This window comes from Chenopodium album, chromosome 10 (assembly GCF_948465745.1).
Source record: "Chenopodium album chromosome 10, dcCheAlbu1.1, whole genome shotgun sequence".
In the NCBI taxonomy this organism is placed as follows: domain Eukaryota; kingdom Viridiplantae; phylum Streptophyta; class Magnoliopsida; order Caryophyllales; family Amaranthaceae; genus Chenopodium; species Chenopodium album.
Genome location: NC_137843.1, coordinates 16,775,083 through 16,778,619, shown reverse-complemented (window position 1 = coordinate 16,778,619; position 3,537 = coordinate 16,775,083). Strand labels below are relative to the sequence as shown.

At 33.8% G+C, this 3,537-nt stretch overlaps 1 pseudogene; it reads right to left on the bottom strand.

Moving 5' to 3' along the window:
* Window positions 1-915: 915 nt before the first annotated feature.
* On the bottom strand, window positions 916-2,436 carry LOC145563718 (adenylate isopentenyltransferase pseudogene; annotated as a pseudogene).
* Between the last annotated feature and the right edge of the window lie 1,101 nt (window positions 2,437-3,537).

The following is a 3,537-nucleotide window of genomic DNA, read 5'->3' as shown; positions in this document are numbered from 1 at the left end:
AAGAATTTTAGTTGTTCGAACCTCCTTAGACCAGTTATAAGCATTAGAGTTTCAATTCATGGTTGCTTATGTGTTTTATGTCTCATATTACCTAGCATACTTGTCTTGAAACAAAGAATGCATGGGGAAAGAAAATGTACAAGAGAGAATAAGGTTGAAGAGCAAAAGTTTATGAAAGTTTTCTCAAAAAGGAAACTGCACACATTATTTATGACAACATAAATAAACAAGTCTATATAATAGAAGGACCATTCTTTAGGATTCAAGGTTTCTCCTATTCTCCTAGAAAGTAAACTTACAATAACTTTTTATGCTTAAATGTATCTTCAACCCTAGCTAATTCCTTAAAATATCACACTCACCATTTTGAATAATATTAGTTATGGTGTAGGCTTATAGCTAGCTAGGTTTAAGATATAAATTCCAACAATAGGCTTTATATAGTATTATATGTCCTTTTCTCAAACTATTTTTTAATTGATGGTTATGATAGTAAATTATTATGGAGTAGTAGTAAGTTGGTATTGGTATGTAGTTGTATATTTTAAAGGGTATATATAAATACATGGAGTAGCACATCAAAGAGAAACTCCAAACCAAAACTAATACACTAGGATCATATTAATATGTTATGCTTATCCAATGTATTAAAATAAAAGATGGAATAATCATGTAACACTAGAAGATGTTAAAAAAACTGTTGGTTAATCGTCTCACAATGTACACATTGCTGCCAAAACTCAAATGAAGGTAAAGGCAAAGATGCAAAGGTTTAGATCATCATCTACGTGGTGGGATATTAACAAATCAAACTGAAAAGTTAAAAAATAAAAACCAAAAAAATGTCCACCAAGTAAAAGATTTCCTTATAGTTTTTCTATGTACCTACAAACAAATGCATTATCGTGTGTGTAGACAAGATTCAATTTCCAATCATGACATACCACCGTAACGACACTTAACGCTACCAATTCGCGCCAAGTACATTAAAGAGAAAGTAAGGAAACCATAATATTTCAAAATTTCCTCTTTTTTTCTTGTTTTTGAATTTATGAATAGCCAAGGTCAAAATTTTTAGAAATTACACTAGCATCCCTATAAAAAAAAAAAAAAAAAAAAAAAAATTCCTTTCACGTTTCACCCACCATATATACATGGTAGTAGTTAATATTCAGGGAAAAATAATTAAGATGATTTTTTTTCAAAAATAAAAAAACAAAAAACAGAGGAAAAAAAGCTGTAAAATATAAACCTACTCACTCCTCTAAGAAGTTCTTCACGATTTTAATGCTCGGATCCACTACCTGTTTCTCCCAAATATCACTCCAATTCTTACTCCCATCCAAAACCGCTCTAAACGTATCAGTACCGTCGATTCTATGTAGACCCCACCCGGAATTTCTCAACCGTTGGATTTTCTCCATCTGTATTTTGGCAAGCTGACACGTGTTGTCCTTGATATTCTTCACTGCTTCATCGTATACACCTCTCCGCACCTGATCATCACACCTGAAGTACCGTTCAAATTCTGGTACACCAATTGCCTTTGTTAGCCCTGTGTTAGGCGCCAACTTATCAACTTCTGACTCGTAAAAATCGGCTAACTCGCTAACCATCCCCGAGTCAAGCATATCATCAACTCGTTTTATCAAATACTCGTTTAACACTGGTAATGACACATCAATCCAAAGAAAGCAGCATTTGTATCTTAACTCCGACCTAACCGGGTCTGGGTCTGACCCGGAAAACGGGTCCGAATCCGGGTTTACGGATAAAAGAGCGTGGATTAATGAGTTTGAACCGCCGACTAATAACGGAAGTTTTCGGCGAGAGGTGATGCTGGAAATGATAGACGATGCTTGAGCTCGATATTGTAATGAGGTTAACTCGGGTTGTAATTTCGGGTCGATTTCACCGAGTAGATGATGAGGAATGTTGAGTCGGTCGACTAATGGGATTTTGTTGGTAGTAATGTCGAGGCCTTTGTAAAGTTGGATTTTGTCGGAGTTGATGATTTCGGAAGGGAAATAAGTTCCGAGTTTAATTGAAAGGCCTGATTTTCCAGAACCAGTGGGACCCATTATGACGAGGAGTTTTTGGTCTTTATCCTTTACTCGCCGGCGTCTAAGGCAGGAGAAGGTGTTCATTTGGAGTGTTGTTGGTGGTGGTAAAGGTGGTTGTTGGTGGTGGTGTTTTAGTAGAATGGGGTTGAAAAGGGAGAGGAATGAACAAGTGTGTTTGTAATGATTGCACAGTATTGTTCGGAAGGGAAGTCTCACAGGAGGAGAGAGAAAGTTAGAGAAAAATGGGGATTTTGTTTTTGTTTGTTTATGGGTTGAGTTTGTTTTTATTTGAAATTAGTACGGTAATATAGGTGGATTAGCTGGAAAATGAAATACACACAGAAGAAATGAGAGAGAAAGGAGGAGGAGAGAGAGAGCAGAATAAGGAATGCAGAGAAAGAATGAGGATTCAGGAATGAAGAAGAAGAAGAGTATGACTAATATAAAGTATAGTTCGAGTATTTATATAAATAGAAGAATATGATAGAAGAAGAAGAAGAGGTTGATGATTATGGCTGTGTATATTTAAAGAACGAACGCAGGCGTGAAACTTAGAACGAGGATGATGTAGAGAAATGTGGAAGTTGGTCCAGTTGGTGTTGGATCATAAATATATTGTATGAGGATTGAGGAAGCTTAATTTTGTAATCGGATTTTATACTATCCCGGCTGAGGTGAGGTTGGATATTGGAGAAGTTCGCTTGACGTCACATTTGTAATGTAAAATGTTTTTGTGTATGTTGTAAACTGGATTTTGATGAGAATGAAGTTCCATCAATACTAGTGGGGCTCACTATCGGCATTAATTTAAACTCCAATATAAGGGGAGGGTGTAAGTAGTATATTTTTGCTCAATTGATATTACTCCCTTAGTTTTTATTTAATTCATTTAAGTATTTCATTTTGATCGGGATTTTTTAATATATATATTTAATTATCAAAAAGGTTAAATTATAAAAAGTTGGTATTTAAAAAGTATGCATTAAAGCAATTCTAATAAGTACCCACATGATTATATATTAAGGAAGACTATTCAATGGCTACATAAAACTGTAGCCATTGTAACTACTTTCAATATCAACCGTTAAAATATTAATAAGTAATCTTGTACATCCATATATTTGACTTCTAAATTATATAATTTTAAATTTATTTAAATAAAATAAAAAAAATGCTTGTCGCTGCCATTGGTGCAATTCCAAGCATTCAACCTTCAGCCTAAATCTCATTTAAATAGGTAAATGGAGGAGCAATTATCATGGATTGGATCATATTAAAGTATAACCAGTTATAATCAATGGAAAACAAGTAACTAACCTTGAAAAAAGGAATACAAATTTATACATTGGATAGTTTTATATGAACTACATAGATAATATACAGTTCATAATTATTTAATTATTGCTCTCCATAACTCTTCCTTTCATCCTTGCACTAGCTAATTGATGAATTTCATGTTAATTAAGTGGATTTT